The sequence below is a fragment of the Canis lupus genome, chromosome 36, assembly GCF_011100685.1.
Source record: "Canis lupus familiaris isolate Mischka breed German Shepherd chromosome 36, alternate assembly UU_Cfam_GSD_1.0, whole genome shotgun sequence".
Lineage (NCBI taxonomy): Eukaryota > Metazoa > Chordata > Mammalia > Carnivora > Canidae > Canis > Canis lupus.
The window spans coordinates 5,778,223-5,798,717 of NC_049257.1; the positions used below are offsets into that span (position 1 = coordinate 5,778,223).

General features: G+C 43.8%; 1 protein-coding gene and 1 long non-coding RNA gene across 2 annotated transcripts in view; one reads left to right on the forward strand and one right to left on the reverse strand.

Moving 5' to 3' along the window:
* CD302 (CD302 molecule) overlaps nucleotides 1–20,495 on the reverse strand; it is a 126,747-nt gene that overhangs the window by 18,607 nt on the left and 87,645 nt on the right.
* LOC111094295 lies at nucleotides 1,641–4,846 on the forward strand. The gene is made up of 3 exons (XR_005384591.1): nucleotides 1,641–1,701; nucleotides 1,918–2,016; nucleotides 4,534–4,846. It is a non-coding gene; the product is annotated as an uncharacterized LOC111094295 (long non-coding RNA).

Consider the following 20,495-nt stretch of genomic DNA (forward strand, 5'->3'; position numbering starts at 1 on the left):
CGTCGGCTTCTTATACAGCACAGAATACATGTCCACCAAGCTATTTTCCTATCTTCCAGTAACTTCTGGATAATGAGCTCTGCGCTGAAGTGAAAGGTGCAGAACTGCCTTTAAAAGGGAGTATGCTGGGATCCCTGGGTGGCGCAGCGGTTTGGCGCCTGCCTTTGGCCCAGGGCGCGATCCTGGAGACCCGGGATCGAATCCCACGTCGGGCTCCCGGTGCATGGAGCCTGCTTCTCCCTCTGCCTGTGTCTCTGCCTCTCACTCTCTGTGACTATCATAAATAAAAATTTAAAAGGGAGTATGCTCCCTGGATCATACTTCCCCTTTCCCACTGGCAAAAATGTCATTAGCCATCCTTAATCATGTCAACAACGGGAACAGCCGAGGAACAGCAAAGCTACAAGACAGAAGGATCCTACATGGATCCATCATATCACACTCAGATTGCTATGAGAGAAAAAATAAACTACTATTTTGTTAAGCCATTGCTAATTCAGGTCATTGTTGCAGCAGCTGGGTCAGTAACCTAGATAATACCACAGACTACTTAAAATTGTCCCCATGATGAGACCCACATTGTTCCCCACCTCATACTGCTACATTTAGTAGTTAAATCATCCAAGATGGGGGCACCTGTCCAGCTGGTTCAGGCAGTGGAATATGCGACTCTTGATTCTAGGATTGTAAGTTTTGAGCCCCACATTCTGTGTAGAGAATCCTTAAAAATAAAATCTTTAAAAAAATCAAAAATCATTCAAGATGTACTAGCACGAGAGTAGGTGTCTCAAGATACAATTTATTTTGTATACAGGTTTTTTTTTTTTTTTCCTTCCTGCTGTCCTATAAGTAATGGGCATTACACATGTGACTACCTTGGCTTGAATTCTGGTAGTAATCTAGAACTTTCTCATTGTGGTGGCTTAAAGGTAGTTGGTAGGGGTATTTTAGCAAAATTTACTTAATGAAACATGGAGTTAGAAAAAAAAAAAACCTGGCTGTAAAATTATATGTGCAGTATGATCCCAGGAGTTAAAAAGCAAGAAGTCCAGAAATGTTTAGGAATTGGAGAAGCCAGACACACCTATAGGGGCAGGGCTTAGGGAGGGCCTGAAAACAGGGTGCACAGTTGAAGGTCTGTAAGTGAAACAGCTAGGCCCTTAGATCCTCTGACTGAGAAACAGTACTCAGCCATCCTACTTTCACTATATACTGCTGCTGCCCTCTTTGAAAGTCTGGTCCTTACTCAGAGGAACTCTTTTAGATTTAACATATAAGTGAAATCATATGGTATTTGCCTTTCTCTGTCTGACTTAGTTCACTTAGCAAAATATCCCCTTGGTCCATCCATGTTGTCACAAATGGCAAGATTTCATTACTTTATGGCTGAGTGATATCCCACTGGTGATGTATAGATCTTTATTCATCTGTGGATGGACACGGGTTGCTGCTGTATCCCAACTACTGTAAATAACGCTACAGTAAACATAGGGATGCATATATCTTTTCTAATTATCTTTTGTTTTGGGGGGTAAATACCCAATAGTGGAATTACTAGATCATATGGTAATTCTATTTTTAATTTTTTGAGGAACCTCCACAAACTGTTTTCCACAGAGGTTGCACCAATTTGCATTCCCACCAACAGTGCATGAGAGCTCCTTTTTTTCCACATTCTCATCAACACCTGTTATTCTCAAGGTAGTTTTAAATTTCCTCTTTGATTTCTTCTTTGACTATGGGTTGTTTAGTAGCATGTTGTTTAGCCTCCACATGTTTGCAGGGTTGGGGTTTTTTCCCCCATTTTTTTTTCTTGTACTTCATATCTAGTTTTATACTAGATATGTTATTGGAAGAGACACTTGATCCGATCTCAAGCTTTTTAAATTTACTGACACTTGTTTTGTGGCCTAACAGGTGATCTATCCTGGAGAAAGTTCCACGTGAACCTGGAAAGAATAGATCTTCTGCTGCTTTGTTTTTTATGTGTCTACTAATTCCATCTGGTCTGATGTGGTAAGGCCACTGTTTCCTTATTTTCTGTCTGGATGATCTGTCCATTGATGAACGTGGGGTGTTAAAATTCCCTCCTATTATTGTATTACTGTCAGTTTCTCCCCTTAGGTCTGTTAATATTTGCTTTATATATCTGGGTGCTCCTATGTTGGGTGTACAGATATCCATAATTGCTAGATTCTCTTGCTGGGCTGATCTCTTTATCATTATCTTCTTTGTCTCTTGTTATAGTCTCTCTTTTAAAGTCTGTTTTGTCTGATATTATAAATATTACTACCCAGCTTTCTTTCCATTTCCATTTGCAGGTAATATTTTTTTCCATTCTTTCACTTTTGGTCTACATGTGTCTTTAGGTCTGAATCGAGTCTTGAAGGCAGCATATAAATGGGTCTTGGGTTTTTTTGGTTTGGGTTGTTTTTTTTTTTAAGGAAGCTCTATGTCTGGTATGGGGCTTGAACTCACAGCCCCAAGAACAAGAGTTGCATGCTCTATCAACTAAGCCAGCAGGGCAGGTGCCCCAGTCTTTTTATTTTATTTTAATTTAATTTAATTTTATTCTTTTTAATCTATTCAGTCACCCTATATCTTTTGATTGGAGCATTTTGATCATTTACATTTAAAGAATTATTGATAGCTATGTACTTAGCACCAGTTCTTTCATTGCTTTATGGTTGCTTTCATCGTTTTCCCAGTTCCTTTCTTCTCTTGCTCCTTCCCTTGTGATACACTTTTTTAACTTTATGTTTGGATTCTTTTCTCTTTACTTTTTTTTGTGTACCTATTATAGGTTTTTGGTTTGTGGTTACCATGAGGTTCCTATAGAAGCATCCTATGTATATAGCAGTCTATTTTAAGTTGATGGTCTCTTAAGCCTTTTTTTTTTAAGATTATATTTATTCATGAGAGAGAGAGAGAGGCAGAGACACAGGCAGAGAGAGAAGCAGGCTCCACACAAGGAGCCCGGTGTGGGACTGGATCCGGGGCCTCCAGGATCACGACCTGGGCTGAAGGCGGCGCTAAACCGCTGAGCCACCCGGGCTGCCCTCAACATGTTCATGTTAGACTTTTCACCATGTCCCAAATATTTCCTTTGTTTTTTCCCATATTTTAATACTCTTGGTTCGCCATACTATAATCTTGTTCTTTCTGGTTTATTATCTACTCTTTAGGTTTTAAGAATCTGCTGTTATACCCATCTATTGAGTTCATAATGTCAGTAGTTTTTTTTTCAGTTATAGAATTTCAATTCATTTATATTTATATAGTTTCTGGACCTCTGGTGAAATTCTCAATTTTATTATCTATATTCTTGAACTTACTATAGTTATTTTAAAGTCCATTTCTGATAACTCTAATTTCTGGGTTGCCTTTTGGTCTATTTTTGTTTCTTTTCTCCTTTGACCTATTTCTTATAATGCTTGGTACATGGGTTTTTGTTTTTGTTTGTTTGTTTGTTTTAAATCAATTAAGACACTGTGCAGGAAAAAAAATGTAGAGGCCCTAGATGATGTTACTCTCCCCCAGAGGGAACTCTGGCAGGCAGTTTGGGTATTGACAGTTACATTAATACAGTCAAGGATTGAGTTGACCTGGGGAGGTGTAGCCTTTGGGAAGCTCAATATCCATGAATCCCAATAAAAAGCCTGGGAACTAAGCATAGCCTCTCTTCTTTGGCCAGTTAAAACTCAAATTTTGCCTCCTTAACACCCTGAGACTGCCCAAAACTCTGCAGATTTTGGCAACTCTCATAAAGGGAAAAGTTAATACACACAATGTTGGGCTCATCTCAGCAGCTCTCTGGTGCCTGCAAATATGGTTTTAATGGAATTTCATCTAGAGTTTCTAGTCGTTCTTCTCACCCAGTGATAGCCCAAAGCAGAGTTCCCTTTCTCACACCTTTGAATAGGTTATTAACAACTGTTCTTCCATCTACCCATCACTCATCTAGCGAACATTTACTGAGCAACTCCTATATGTCAGGTATAATGGTCAGTGCCAAGGAGTAAAGAGAAAGGGATATAAAGAGGAATGAGTCCTTCATGTAAAGTGCTCAGTCTGATACATGCACATAACAGATATTACAGAGGTATGATAGGTAAAATGCTATATAAAACAATAAAAGAAAGAGTAAATAACTTATAAAGTCAGGAAATACTTCAAAAAGAAGGAAATAATTTGAGCTACAACTTACAGGATAAAGGAGTTTGTCATGTACAAAAGGAAAAAGAAAAAGAAATTCCAAAACAGAGGGAGTATCATAGAAAACACAATGACAAGCACCTAGAAAGGAGTCAAATGTTCAATGAGTGAAGTAGGCAGGTCTCTTCCCTCCTCTCCTTCCTCCTACCAGATAATGTTTTATATGTTAAGACATGATAGACAAAACAAATAGTCACTTCCAGAATGAAACTCAAACAGAAAGTCACAAGGGCAAATGCAAATTTTTATTTTCTTCTTTTTTCTTTCTTTTCCTATTTTGTTCTGATTCATTTTGTTCCCTTCTCTTTATCTTTATAGGATTAAAAAATAACCACTTAAATGGAAACAGACTCCATTACCATGGTTGATGACACCTGAAACACCTTTCTATATCACTGGAAGTTCTTGAATCACAGGCTGACAAATGTTGTCATATTATTTCTAGTCAAAGCTACACATAATATTTTCTACTGATAACTCAAGAATATAAAAAATAAATTTTGCAATTCGGTTTTTATATGGAATAAAGCAAGTCTATTAAATACACAAAAATATAATCAACACCAAATGATGTTAACTTACAAATTACTTCTTTGCACACTTGTAGTTCTTATGTTTTATAAAAGCTTTATAACTCTTCTATACTGTCTATTGGTTAAAGTATACTCTTATTTCAGAGGCAGCTCGTGTGTCAGAAGTGTCCAACCCTCATCTTCTTGTAACCTCTGACTCGTCTGAACTTCTAATAACAGCATGTATGAGATGCTTTCTGGCTACAAAGACTAAGAACTGACTAGGTTACACCAGTGATAGAGATTTGCTGTAAGGATACGTGGGATAATAAGAACTCTGAAGGCTTTAGCTCAGTATATAGGCCTCGTAGGGTTTTTATACTAGGAACTCCCTTGAGCGGCTGCCTAGCCTAGAGCAGTCATTCTTTGATTTAGGCAATTATCCCTGTTTCGATTAGTTGTGGCTCGAGCAGTGAGGATAAGATGACACAAGCCATGGGGACCCATGCGTAAGAACCACAGGTAGCCATTATTCTTGGAAAAGGGGCTGTGTTACCCTTTGGAGACCAACACACGTTCATACGGCACTCATCAAATTCTGCTCTGTGTGCCAGTTATCTGATATTTACCCTGTTTTCCCAATTGGACTGTTAGCTGCATGACAACAGAAACCATTTCTTAAATTGCAGTGTCCCCTCCTTAATAACTATCCTAGCATCTTGTACCTAACACGAGATAGCATGCAGGGGACACATTAAGCTGTGGAGAAGCCTGGCTCTGACTCCATCGTGGATATGATACTTAACCTCACTGCGCCCTAGTTTCCTTATTTGTAAAACGAGGATAACAAGAGTACTTATTCTTATGACGGCTGTTGTGAGAAAGATGTTCCAGGTGCTTCCTAGATGCCACAGCGGACAAAAAGGAAAAAGAATCCTGCCGTCCTGGAGCTTATGTTTAGTTGAGGCAGATACGCCAGGCAAGACATGATGGGTGGTATTTTATATTTAGCTGATGTATTAGCAATCTGCTGCAAATAAGCAACTTATTTATTACAGTTATTACAGTTCCTCTGCGTCAGGAATCTGGAAGCAGCTGTCTAGCTGGGTCATTCTGGCTTGGGGTTTCTCATGAAGTTGCAGCCAAGCTCTCTGCTAGGGCCGCAGCCATCTGAAGACTGAGCTAGTTGAAGGATAAAGAAGCCTCCAAGAAGGCTCCTTCAGATGGCTGGTGGGTTGGTGCTGGCTGTGGGTAAGTGGCCAAGGTTCTCACCATGTGGACTTCACAGGGTCGCCTGAGGGTCCCCATGACATACAGGTGACTTCTCTCAGAGCAAATGATTCAAATGAGAACAAGGGAGAAGTGCAATAGCTTTTATAATCCAGCCTTGAGGGTCACACTCTGTTATTTCTGCAATATCCTATTGGGTACAGAGGTCACCCCTGTTCAGTGCTGGGGTACGCTACACAAAACTATGAGTACCAGGAGGAAAGAATCACTGGGGCCATCTTGGAGATGAGCAAGCAAAGATGGTGATAAGTACTGAGGAGAAAAGTTAAAACAGAGAAGCAAGGGATGCCTGGGTGGCTCAGCGGTTGAATGTCTGCCTTTGGCTCAGGTCGTGATCCCAAGGTCTGGGATTGAGTCCCACACTGGGGTCCTGCAGAGAAGCAAGATCCTGAATGTAGAGCTGGGGTTAGAGCTGCAGTTTTAGAAAGGCGTCTTTTTTTTTTTTTTTTTTTTTTTTTTTAAGAATTTTCACTCATGAGAGACACACAGAGAGAGGCAGAGTCCCAGGCAGAGGGAGAAGCAGGCTCCCTGCGAGGAGCCCGATGTGGGACTCAATCCTGGGACCCCAGGATCACGACCCAAGCCAAAGGCAGATGCTCAACCGCTGAGCCATCCAGGCACCCCTAAAAGGTGTCTAAGAAAGATCTCATTATCAAGGTAACATGTAAAAAGTCTGAGTGAGCTGAAGGGAAAAAGCCACATGGAAGTCTGGGTCAGACAGGGAATAGCAAACGTGGGCCCCTGAGATGGGAATGAGGATGATGACGATGATAAAGAGGATTGCAGCAACTCAAAGACCACTGTTGAATAATTAAATAAGCAATACACAGCAAGACCAAAAAAAAAAAGTTGAGAAGCTATGGCCATAAAAATACAAAACAAACTGTTCACTTCCTCAAAATTTTCAACTGCCTTCCCCTTCGGTTCATTTCAGCACTAGCAGTAACCCCACTTAATTCAGCCCCAATCCCTTCTTCTCATGCTACCGGTCAGTGTGTGCCCCCGAAACAAGCTTTAAAAGGACTCAAGACATATATATTTTACTCTGAGAAGAAATGTGTTCAAGCAGAGGCTGGATGCCTCTTGTGAGGAGAGCTGCTGAAGTGCTTGCACTCCATGAGCAGAAAGCTACGCTAAGCCTTGTGCGATGCTAAGTTATCAGCTATAGTTATGCTATAATCCTGTTATCCTTAAAAACCTGCCTCCCAAAATACTGCCATAAGTTTTCAATTACAGGTTCTGTAATATCTTCCTTAAAAATATATTTTGCCAAATACACTTCACACACACACACAGCCTGCGCACAATGTTCTCTGCAAAGTTCTTTTCTAGCACTTACTTCTTCACAGCTGTCCTGAAAGATAGGTCATTAATAATGCACCTAAGTGGCTCTTTATAGATTTTTTTTAAAGATTTTATTTATTTATGCATGAGAGACACACACACAGAGAGGCAGAGACACAAGCAGAGGGAGAAGCAGGCTCCATGCAGGGAGCCCGACGTGGGACTTGATCCTGGGTCCCCAGGATCATACCCTGGACTGAAGGCGGCGCTAAACTGCTGAGCCACCCAGGCTGCCCTCTTTATGGATGTTATAACTTTATAATTCCATTGACTCAATATTTATAGAAATTTAGGAGCCTGATAAAAATTTTAAAAGCTTGCACTTAAGATTCCAAAAGTCTCTATACAGATCCTCTGCCTGAAATTACCATGTGCTACAGAATACAACAGCATATCTCCAGGAATATTTGGCATTATAGTCAGTTCTAGAGAACTCTCTGTTCCCTTATAATTTCTTTTAAGCAACCAGCACAGCATAAGAGGAAGTGATCCTTGGGAAATACTTGTTCTGAATGTTAACAAAGTGAAGGCAAAGACTGCATTTTTCCCCCTGGTCAGTAATAAAACCTTCGCCTTTCTCCGGTTGAGATAGGAGTCATAGTCACTTGGCCTCCACGGTAGCAACTGTGGCAGAGACCGAGAAAGAAGAGGAGCTGTTTGTTATAACATATGGAGGCAGGAGTGGGGTTCCAAGTCCCTGACTAACCTAGGGGACCTGTGGCTGTAGTCTGGGCTCCAAAATCTCCCTGAATCCCAAGGAAATCAGCCACTCTGACACTCCACTCCCTCTCCACATCACCCTCCCCAACCCCCCTTCCAAGAGGTCCACCTCCACCTTTCTCCCCTGCAGTCACTTTGTAGAAGAGCTGCCATGAGATTTATTTATAGAATGGGGGTGCCAGCGTTCCTCTGCAGCTCTCATCGGGCAGCACTGGTCCATTTTCTTATAGGTTCAGTCTTAAGATCTGCCCTCAAAATCCAAAATAACCCACAAACAAAATAAGTATTTTGATATGTATCATAAAAAATTGTGGACAAGGGATCCCTGGGTGGCGCAGCGGTTTAGCGCCTGCCTTTGGCCCAGGGTGTGATCCTGGAGACCCGGGATCGAGTCCCACGTCGGGCTCCCGGTGCATGGAGCCTGCTTCTCCCTCAGCCTGTGTCTCTGCCTCTCTCTCTCTCTCTCTCTCTCTCTCTCTCTGTGACTATCATTAAAAAAAAAAAAAAATTGTGGACAAGAATCCTACTGCAAAACTAGTTTGCAACACAGAAACACACTTTTTAAACACTTCTCAACAATGAAAGAAGCCCTGAGATAACGCCTAACTGTAATTTCACTTTTTCATTAGAAGAAACATTACTGTCTCAAAATTTACAAAAATCTACCTGAGATCATTTCCCCTGAAATACCACTGTGCCATCTACAAGAATTAGAAAAAGCCACAGCAATGAATTAAGACGATTTAATGCTTTGAATTCAATTGTGAGATCGGTTCATGACAGAAATAAAATAATTTGAAAGAAACTGAAATCCCATTATCCACCCTTACTTTTTAAAATCAAGCATCTAAAAATAAATAAATGAAATAAATAAATAAAATCAAGCATCTAAAATTCTTAGTCCTTTTATTATAAATTAGAATAAAATGCAAAGACTCAAAACAAAAATTCGTAAGATAGTACAGTCTCCGCTATTACACATCTCTCTTCTGGCAAGGAGGAAGACAAGCAAGCAGATGATGAAGAAACAAGATGCACTCAGTGTCAAGTGCTCGGAAGATAGAATAGGGGCATGCCACAGAGAACTGGGCCATTGAGGGAAGGCCCGACAAAGTGACACATGAACAGAGATTTTTGAATGACGTGGGTGGGGGCAGCCATGCCAAGGATAGGGGAAGGGGAGGATGGTCTGGGCAGACAGGCCAGCAGGTGGCTGAGTCCCCAGGGGCCCAGTGTGGATAAACAGTGAACAGCAGGGAGAGTGGTAAAGTGGTGAGAGCCAGGAAGGCAGGGGCACCCTCCTCCAGGGCCTGTAGGCTGCGGCGATTCAAAATGAGTGACCTAGATTCTGATCCACAGGATGACCACAGCAGGACTTCTCTGAATATGCTTAAAAATTCACTCATCTCAGGCCCAGGGGAAATCACCTACCCAATAAGCACACCGATCACCCACGATGGGAACAAGCACCATTACAGGAGAACTTTTTAAAAGGGATCCCATGGAAACTTACTCGGGAATTTAAAAAATATTTTGTTCATTGTGATTTTCAAGATAATAGTTAAGAACATAAGATCACTTATGGTAATAAACTCCGAAACAACAGAGAATGGTAACAACGGTTTCCATTTCAACCTTAAACTTCTACTTCATGCAAGAACCACAGGAGCCTTTCCGTTGAGATCTTGCCACTCAGCTAATTAAGCTAATTTTGTGATAAGCTGGAGACGTTCTTTCTTGAGTAGTCGTAGGTCTAATATGGTTGGTGATCTTGTCTGCATGAGCTGCTGTGAGGTACTATGATGACAAACACAGGGTTGTCAGCCCTAGATCCCACGGCCCAGATGCTCAGCAGCCCGCCTGGAGGGCACTCCCGAGCCTCTCTCGTCCCAACACGGACCCTGCATCTCGTACGACGGGAACATAGGGAAGGGCCCCAGGACCTGGAGGCCCAGCAGGTGGCCGCCGCCGCCCCACTTCAGGCTCCTGATGGCCCCACGGGGGATCGCCCCCACGCAAGGAGTTAGGGAGCTTGATGGAGGCCTGCGGTCGTGCCTCGCCGGGGAGCTCGTGCTCTTTCTAAATCAGTCCTCGGAGCCCCTTAGTAGTAGCATCACCTTGGTCAACGTGCGCCTCCTGAGCCCCTGAAACGCCTAAGCGCGCTGGACTGATACAAGGGAAAGAACAAAATTTTCCAAAGACAGCTCGTCCTGGTTTACTGCTCGAAACAGCGTCCCTGAAAGGGATACCAACACCCAGAAACGGATCCTTAAAAGGAGTCTGACAAGCAAAGTCCATCTTGGGCGAAGGCTCGGCAGCCCGAGGTCACGGCACGCTCCGAGGGCGCGGCGGCGGCTCTCAGAACCGTCCAGGCCGGTCCCAGACAAAACTCGGTGCTCGGCGTGAACCGTGAAGGCCGCCCCGCGTGGCCTCCGCTCCAGGTGGCCTCCGCTCCAGGTGGCCTCCACTCCAGGTGGCCTCTGCCCCGCGTGGCCTCCGCTCCAGGTGGCCTCCGCCCCGTGTGGCCTCCGCTCCAGGTGGCCTCCACTCCAGGTGGCCTCTGCCCCGCGTGGCCTCCGCTCCAGGTGGCCTCCGCCCCGTGTGGCCTCCGCTCCAGGTGGCCTCCGCTCCAGGTGGCCTCCGTTCCAGGTAGCTTCTGCCCCGTGTGGCCTCCGCTCCGTGTGGCCTCCACTCCACGTGCCCTCTGCCCCCTGTGGCCTCCGCCCCGTGTGGCCTCCGCTCCGTGTGGCCTCCGCCCCTCCGAGCCACAGGAGGACCACGGGAGCGCTCAGGCAGGAGCTCCGGGCGCGGCCTCCCGCTGCTGCCTCCCCCCCCCCCCCCCCCCCCCCCCCAGTCTGCGCCCCGGGCGTGCCCGGTCCCTGATCGAGGCCCCCGTCGGCCCGCTGGGCGCCTGCCTCTCCTCGGCCTCAGGCTCTGCCTCCCTCGTGTGTCTCGTGAATAAATAAATAAACTCTTAAAAAACTGAAAGTGAAATTCAAAAACCCAAAACACTCGAGTAAGCACCTCCCTGCAGCCCACACGAGCGTGCACGCGGCCCGGTTCGTGCTCCAGCCACGCTGTTGGGCCGGGGCTCCCCCGCCGCCCGGACGCGCCTGCAGAAAACCCGTTAAACGCGCAGCCGGCGCAGCCCGCGAGGTGCCGGCGCAGGCCCCCCCGAATCTGTTTCGGGCAAGGCCCATCACGTGCCATCTTTCCGACGCCACTTGCGCAACCGCCCAGCCGCCCCCACGGGTCACAGGACGCGGGCGGGAGGGAGGGGGGGGCCGGCCTCGGCCTCGGCCTCGGCCTCGCCTGCCCCCCGGCTCCGGGCGGGAGGGGGGCTGCACCGCTCTCCTGCTTCCACAGCGCGCACGGCCCCCCGCGGCCCCCGCCCCCCGCGGCCCCCGCCCCCCGCAGCCGCCCCCCGCAGCCCCGACGCCGCCGACCGCACCGGGGCCCGGGCTCTCGCAGCTCTACGGGCCGGCGGCGCGCTCGGGCGCTCGGGGAGCCCTTCCCCGGGGGCGCGGACGGGGGGGGGGGGGCGAGGCCGTCGGCGGCCGGACGGTCACCGCTGCGCGGGGGTGAGGGCGGCCGCGGGGGTCGGGGTCGGGGTCGGGGTCGGGGGGGCAGGGGCAGCTCACCCGCGGCGGCGGCGGCGGCCAGGCCCAGCAGCGGCAGCAGGACGGCGGGCAGCGCGGCCCGGGCCATGACGGCGGGTGCGGGCGCCCCGGGCGGCGCTCTGGCTCCCGCTCCCCGCTCCCCGCTCCCGGCTCCCCGCTCCCGGCTCCCCGCTCCCCGCTCCTCGGAAGTGCGGGCGCGCACCACCCCGCCCACGCGGCCGGCCCCAGGGGGCGGGGAGGGGAGGGGGAAGAGGGGGGCGGACGGGAGGGGAGGGGAGGGGAGGGGAGGAGGGGAGGGGAGGGGAGGGGGGGCCAGCGGGGCCTGACCCGACGCGAGCCCGGCCGCGCGGCCCTTGGGACCCGGCCTGGGAGCGGCCCCGCTGTCGGACGCCGGAGGATGGGACGGAGAGTCCGAGGAGCTTCCGCAGCGCTGCAGCCGCTCCCTGGGGGCTGGCACCGCGTATAAATCACCCCAGTGAGCGGTCGGAGCCCGACCGGAGCACCGGCGCAGTGGGCCACCTGGACAACCGTCCCTGCAGGGGCGCTTCCCTGCTCCAGGAGCCGGGCCGTCGTCGAGTGCTGCAGTGGCCGTCCAGCCTCCCAGCCTCCCGGTGGGCCCGACCCGGGCGGCGCCTCTGAGTGTGGGGCTTCGTCCCACCTCGTTTCAGAGAGCCGGACCATCACTTCTAGACCGCCGTCCTTCAGTTTTACTTTGTCTTAGATTTCCTCCGGGTGTGCGTGAGCGTGTGCGTGTGCGTGTGTGTGTAAGAACAGGATTCACGGGATCCCTGGGTGGCGCAGCGGTTTGGCGCCTGCCTTTGGCCCAGGGCGCGATCCTGGAGACCCGGGATCGAATCCCACGTCGGGCTCCCGGTGCATGGAGCCTGCTTCTCCCTCTGCCTGTGTCTCTGCCTCTCTCTCTCTCTCAGTCATAAAACAAAAAAAAACAAAACAAACAAACAAAAAAACAGGATTCACACTACGTTTGTTTGGCGAGAGTACCGCGGAAGTGACGCCCCCTGCCCAGGACAGACACCATGTCCCTTGGCCTCATATTGGTGACGCTCATTTGATCACTTCGCTACAGTGTCTGTCGGTCCTTCTTTGCATCTAATGGTCAGAAATCTCCGTGTCAAAGAATCCTCCCAGTGGAGTAGATTCCCCCCCTCCACCTTTTTTTAAGATTTCATTTTATTTATATTCGAGAGAAGGAGAGAACCCGAGTGGGCTGCGGGCAAGCAGACTCCTCCCTGAGCATGGAACCCCCTGGGGACTCCATCCCAGGACCCAGAAATCATGACCTGAGCTGAAGTCAGACACTTAACCTGCTGAGCCACCCAGGTTCCCCCCTCAGACAACTTTTGTTACCAGCTTTCTGGATTAAGGGTCTTTAAACTATGCTTGCACAGTTCTTGGAAGGAACCAATTCTGCCCATACCATGATCTGGAACTTCTGGCCTCCAGAAATGTAACACAATAAGGCTCTGTTGTTTAAGGGGGGAAAAAAACCCAAAACTATGCTCTGCTATAACTATGCTTGTTATAATATATATGTATAAAGGACTGTAAATTGACTGAGGAGGGCATCTGGAACCAGACAACACAATACACAAAACAGGGTCAAGTAAGACCTCATATCGTTAGTGAAAGAGCACTTTATTTATTTTTTTAATTTTTATTTATTTATGATAGTCACAGTGAGAGAGAGAGAGAGGCAGAGACACAGGCAGAGGGAGAAGCAGGCTCCATGCACCGGGAGCCCGACGTGGGATTCGATCCCGGGTTTCCAGGATCGCACCCTGGGCCAAAGGCAGGCGCCAAACCGCTGCGCCACCCAGGGATCCCGAAAGAGCACTTTAAAATGGAGTCTAAATTCAACAAAAACTCAGGAACTCAATTTAAAAAAAAACATACAAATGATCTAAATAGATACCTCGCTAAAGATCTACAGATGGCAAAAAGCATATGGAAACACACATTATATGTTACTAAAGAATTGAAAACTAAAATAAGATATCACTATACACCTATTAGAATGACTAAAATCCAAAATACTGACAACACCAAATGTTGAAGAAGAGGAGGAGCAAAAGGAACTCTCTCATTCAGTGCTGATGGAAATGCAAAAATGGTACAAGCACTTCCGAAGACAGTTTGGCAGCTTCTTACGAAACTAAATATTTTCCTACCATATAATTCAACAATTGTGCTTCTTGGTATTTACCTTAACAAATTGATAACTTATATCAAAAAATTGCATACGTTTGTTTATAGTAGCTTTATTCACAGTTGCTAACACCTGCAAGCAACCAAGATGTCCTCTACAAGGTGATGGACAAACTGTGGTACATCCATACAATGAAATTCGGCATTAAAAAAAAATGAACTGTCAGGTTGTTAAAAACATGGAAGAACCTTAAAAACATAATACAGTATTATTAGCTATAATCACTATGCTGCATGTTAGATCCTTTGAACTTATTCATCCTATAACTGGAACTTTGTACCCTTGGTCCAACACCTCCCCATTTCCTCCACCCCCAAGCCCTTAGTAAACACAACTTTACTCTCTTTTTCTATGAGTTCAGCTGCGTTTTTTTTTTAAGATTTTATTTATTCATGAGAGACACAGAGAGAGGTAGAGACATAGACACAGACAGAAGCAGGCTCCCTGCGGGGAGCCTAATGTGGAACTCGATCCCAGGACCCTGGGATCATGACCCGAGCCAAAGGCAAATGCTCAACCACTGAACCACCCAGGTGCCTTAGTCTAGCTGTTTTTTTACTTCATATATGAGTGATATCACACAGCATTTGCCTTTCTCTTACTTTTTTTTTGTATTGAGATATAAATTGACAAATAACATATTAATTTCAGGTGTATAATATATAGATTCGATATTTGTATTTATTATGAAATGATCACCGTAAGTTTAGTTAACATCCATTGCCATTATAATCATAAATTTTTTACTTAAAAATAGTTTTTTTCTTGTGATATTATTTCACTTACTATAATGCTCTCAAGGTTCATCCACATTGTCACACATGGCAGGTTCCTTCTTGCTCATGGCTAAATAATATTCCATTGTGTATGTATGTGAGATATATGTATATACATAAAGTTTTGTTTACTCATTCATCCATCGACAGATATTTAAGCTTCTACGTCTTGACTATTGTAAATAACACTGCAGTGAACAGGGGAGTGCAGATATCCCTTCAAGATCTTGTTCTCATTTCCTTTGAATATACACCCAGAGGCAGGATTGCTGGATCATATGGTTTCTTGAGCCCTAACATTGGGCTTGAACCCATGACCACCAGATCAAGAGTTGCATGCTGCACCAACTGAGCCAGCTGGTAAAAGATACCAGCTTTGGTATCTTGGCTGGTAAATTCCACGTTTAATTTTTTTTTAGGATTTTAAAAAATTTATTTATTCATGAGAGACAGAGAGAGAGAGGCAGAGACACAGGCAGAGGGAGAAGCAGGCTCCATGCAGGGAGCCTGACATGGGACTCGATCCCAGGTTTCCAAGATCAGGCCCTGGGCCAAAGGCGGCGCTAAACCGCTGGGCCACCGGGGCTGCCTTCCATGTTTAATTTTTTTGAGGATGAGGTCTCTTCTTCTTTACAGACTCCTGTTGTTCAACTTTACTGATGTAACTAAGGACAGGTAGAAGAAACCAATCCATTTTCCTGGTGGTTGTCAGTATAAATATATGGCTTTAATTTCATCTGGGCCCTGGATGCCTTTTCTGTGATCTTTTTATTTGTCTTGGTCATTGTCTTCCCCTATTCCTCTGATCAAGTATTTCACATTTTTTATTACTCACTTCAAGATGAGACCCAATTTACTACTCATGTTTCTCAGCAGAAGACCTTGCCTTCTACTCAACAGAGACGGGGGGCCATCAGGTATAGACAAAAATCTTCAAATACTTACCTGCTCTCCCCTTCTCTTCCATGCAGGTCTTCCTTGTGTGGCCTTAGAGAAGAAGGCAGGCTTCCCCAACCCATCCAAACCCTGTTCCTCTTTCTGTGGACTTAGACTCTTCCCTCTCCTCCATCTTCCCCAAGATCTTCCATGACTCTCTCTCTCTCTCCCCTGCATCATTAACTTTTCTCTGTCCACCTTTGGGGTGTTTTGATTTGTTTTGTTTTCTTTCCTTTCAGCTTCTAAACCTGTGAATCTCTCCCCCTCCCCCTTCTTTGGAAAAAGAAAAAAAAAAAAAACAAAAACAACTTCTTCAACCCTTCTTCTCCCTCTAACTGTGACCCAATCCCTGTCCTTTCCTTCTCCACCACACTTTCCAGAATATCATATTCCCCATTTCCTAGTTTCTCTTTCACTTTGAAGCTCAGCCTGGATTCTGGCTTCACTAGCTACATTTCCACTGGCTTAGATCACCAGTGTTTTCCTAATTTCTAGACTCCAGTTTTATCTGACTTTGCTTCTCTGTTGTTTAGCAATTGGAGCAATGTTGACTTGGTCTTACACATTGCATTAAAAGGTTATTTGGCCAGGGAGCCTAAACCCTTGGGCTTCCCAGGACTGATCGTCAGCCTACATAAAGTTCCTGGGAAAGGTCCCTGGGCTGATCGTTGCTGAGATTCCTTTCGGCCTGAAATAAGGAGGAGGGCTAGGTAACTTTAGATCAAAACACAAAGTGAGCCCTCTTCTGTTTTATTTCAGCTCCTGTAGACCCAGGACTGGGAAAAATGGGATGAAGAGGAAAGGCTGACGAGGAAGACAAGTGAAGTGACTGGTACAAATAATCCAGGGAGAAAAAAAAAAGTGATAAAGGCCTGAATTAAGACAGTTGATATTGGAGACAGCCACTCTTTGAGAAGCCTGAGATAAAACTGCCAGAATTGTTGGATTAGAGAGATGAGAAAGAGAGGATCTGAGGATGAATTCTGAGTTTCTAGTTTGGGAGAAGAGGGGTATGGTGTCTTCATATTGATTGAAAGAGAATATAAGAAGTAGAACTGGTTGGAGGAAATGGAAAAAAAGTTTCTAAAATTCTGCTTGTGATTAGCTTAGAAAAAATAGAAATACACGTATATTAAATTTGTGAAATGTAGATATTGTAATAATGTTTTAAGTTAGAATATGCAAGGAATTAGATGTAACTTTGTATATAGATCATGAGGTCTATTAAAAAAAGGTCTTTAAGATCTGGTCAAAATTCGTCTTCTTAAACAAGACAAAATTATTGAACTAATAACAATTAAGTCTTCATTTCTTCAAAAGGGTTTTAGGATTAAATGAACCAAAGATAAAGGAATCTGAATGTCTTTCTCTAACATAAACTCAGCAGTGGTATGAGGATTGGGGGTTACCAAACTACTGCAATCATTTGCAGAGGGGAACTCCCAGATAATGGTGACATCTTGCCCTAGGATCCTTGGGAGGAGAACATGCTGTGTGTGGGGCAAAGGGAGGAAAAAGAGGGTGATCATTGGTATCAATTCTACATTTGTCCTCTGGACCTGATCATTAGATATATCTTCTTGCTTTTTTAGGACCTGGTTTTGAGAGATCAATTTTGTCAGACCACATGTGGGGGTTGGATTAGATAGAGAAGACCGGAAAAGGCTGTTTTTGGTTGTTCTGACACAACAGCAACAGGCGAAATGGGAAAAAGGAGCACAATACAGGCAGTTCTGATCATACTGAGAAGGACTTTGATGTAGATTTTCCAGTGGGAGTTAGAGATATGAGCCTGGAACTAAATAAGTGACCTAGTGGCTGATGAATGCTTTGGGTTGGGACATGGGGAGAGGATCTCCTGAAGAAGCACCAAGAATGAGAAGTAAATGGGCCATAGATGGGATTTCTGCTGATCCAATAGTTAAAAGACTTGCTAAGAATTGCTGAGTCAAAGGCACCTGAAAAAGAGACTTAAATCAAACATTCAGAGTATAGGATGATTATTTCTTTTTTAAAAAATGATTTTACTTATTTATTTATTTTCAGAGAAGGAGACAGAGAGAAACCCAAGTAGACTCCATGCTAAGAGTGGAACTTGACACAGAGCTCCATCTCATGACCCTGAGATCATGACCTGAGCCCAAACCAAGAGTCTGACACTTGACCGACACTTGACACTTGAGCCACTTAGGCACCCCTAATTGTATTTATTCTTTAAATAAAGGATACCTTGAATTACAACAGCAGCACACTTTATTTTTTGTTATACTATATGCTAACATAATAAAACCCAACATAGAGATACTTTTTCAACAAAGATCAACACTTTTACTTAAAAAATAAAACTTTATTACAGCATCACTATTATATACAACTGTCCTTTTTTTTAAAAAAAAAAGATTTTACTACTTTATTATTTTCTTAAGTAATCTCTGTACTCAGTGTGGGGCTTGAACTCACAATCCTGAGATCAAGAGTTGGATACTCTTCCGACTGAGCCAGCCAGGTAGGTACCCTGTATAGTTGTACTTTTCACAATAAGTTGGTTTAGTTCTTTGAAGAAAATCTTTAACAATTAAAATTGTACAGATCAGAGGGCAAGAGGAACAGTCTAACAAATTCAATAAAAATATTTCAGGACAACTGTACTATAGTTTTAGACTATACTAAAACTGTCTCAGAAAATTATTTTTAAGCATTTATCATAGTATAAATACTCTAAACCTTAAAATAAATCTATGAATATTATACAAAAATATTTTAAAGTATAAATATAAACACTGAATATAGCATGTTCAATGGAAACTATTATTAAAAATATTTTTTAGATGGTAAAATTTAAAGTCATAATCACAAAACAGCATTTCCTTAATCATTCATCATCTAAAATATTTTAGTAGTAATCACAGTGTTTAGAGTTTCACTATAAAATTTTCATTTTTACAAATGCAAGATGTACAATTTCCTTCATAGACTCCTTTTCTCTTTAGCTCACAGAAAAAGGCAACAAAGTAACAGAAATTTCATAGTCAAAATTTGACATGTTATATAAAGCATAAAAATTGTGAAATTTTCAAGAACTCATATCCTTAGCTGATTCCCTTTAAGAAGAAAGGGTTATAAACTGTACACAAGACAAAAATCACACTGCTGCAAGTACATCTAAATCAATCTAAAAACAATGTTCCTACACTTTAGGAAAACGTTAAGTACTAAATCTCCTTTAAAGCCATTGTTTTATAAATAACTATGACAAAACAAAATATTTGCATTTAAAGAATTTTGGTATGAAATATCTTTGGAACAGTATAAGAAGCATCTTGCCAAAAGCACTATTTTGTTGTGTAAAAAAGTAAAATCTCATTGTTTAATAATTTCTTCTGAATGCTACAAATGACTATTTTGGGTTTTTTTTGTTTTTTTTCCGCATGACAATTTGAGGAGAGGAAACTTTTTTTTTTCATTTTCTGTTTTTTTTAAAATAATAATTTTGATAATATATACAGTTATATTTTCACCTTGAGGTACAAATTTTGCATTAGGCTGGATATTTATTATTTATTTATTCATTCATTCATTCATTCATTCATTCATTCATTCAAAGTAGGCTCCATACCTAGCATTGCGCCCAATGCAGGGCTTGAACTCACAGTCCTGAGATCAAGACCTGAGCTGAGATGAAGAGTTAGACACTTGACTGACTGAGCCACCCAGGCACCCCTAAGCTAAATGGTAGATTTATGACCTAGTACCATGCCAATTTTAAGTCTCTAAGCAGTTGTGTTAAAATGCCATTCACATATACATATCCTAGTTACTAACTACATTCTTACAGAGAAAATGCATGTTAAATTTATTACCTTGCAAATAATTTGGACCTTAGTTCTGGCTTCGGTTCTTCTCCATTCTATTAAGTAAAGTTTTAAACATGGCATTCTGTGGATAATTCACAGTAGATACCAGCACAGCAATTAAACAACTGTAAAAGTACTTACGATGTCTACTTTAGGATAGAGTAAATACTGACGCTGGGAAAATCTGAAATGGCTCATTTTCCCAACACATTAGTGCAAATTAGCAAACGTTTAGAAGAATTTAGTCATGGAAAGTGGGAAGCATAATCTCATCTTCATTCATTCCTTGTTCATATCGAACTGAGGAGAAGCCTGCCCAGTGCAACCGGTTCCTTTGGAAGAGGAACCAAATCAGTGCACAGATGAAAGCTAAGACACTGAGCACAGCAAATGTGATAGCTATTCCTCTGTAATCAGGGCCTGGAATAAGGAAAGGTTTGACATTGGAGGAGAGAATATAAAAGCCATCATTACTGATTTATACATTAGGCTGCATGTCACATGTGTAAACTCTGTACAAATTAGACACAATAAATAGCTGATTGTTTTATAGCGCATTAACACAGAATTCAAAATCATCATCAAACATTCAAGTGTTTTCAAATTTAACTCTTTTCCTTTTCATTCAAATCCTATTCATTGCTTTAGCAATTTTCTCTAAAGAATTTAGAGTATTATCTTTATTCTTACTTTCCCTTCCTTCGAGAACATTATTTCCAATATATTACCTTATTTTGATAGCAAATTGCTACAAGTTGTAAATTTTTGTGTTTGACTTACCTAGGCCCAAGTAAAGTGTTATTTGCTTTAAAGAAAATTTAAGACTTTAGGATGACTTCATTTAGCACCTAGCTATTCAATTTCAAATGCTGTCTCAGACCCCTTCTTTGCATGCTGCCCAGATGGATTCATTTGTCCTCTTGCTTTAAATACTAACTCTACGCTGACCTCTCTTCTCTCTCATATGTCCAGCTGCATGCTTGACATTCCATATGAGTATC